Below are 240 nucleotides of genomic sequence, written 5' to 3' on the forward strand. Positions count from 1 at the left end.
TGTGTGTTGGGGGTTTTTTTGGACCTAAAGGTTTTTTATACAGTACATAGTAACAGGTAATACAACAGAATTGGCGGCAACATGCTATAATGTAGTGTGAATCACACCAAATGTAATAATTCAAGTAAAGGCACAAAATCAATAAGAACACTAACTGCCAGGTCTGTTACTGGTGAAACAAAAAAATCTGCTGAAAGAGGTTCTTTCATATCCTTGGGCACATGCGGTTTTATATACGGC

The sequence above is a fragment of the Leptodactylus fuscus genome, chromosome 5 (genome assembly GCF_031893055.1).
Source record: "Leptodactylus fuscus isolate aLepFus1 chromosome 5, aLepFus1.hap2, whole genome shotgun sequence".
NCBI lineage: Eukaryota > Metazoa > Chordata > Amphibia > Anura > Leptodactylidae > Leptodactylus > Leptodactylus fuscus.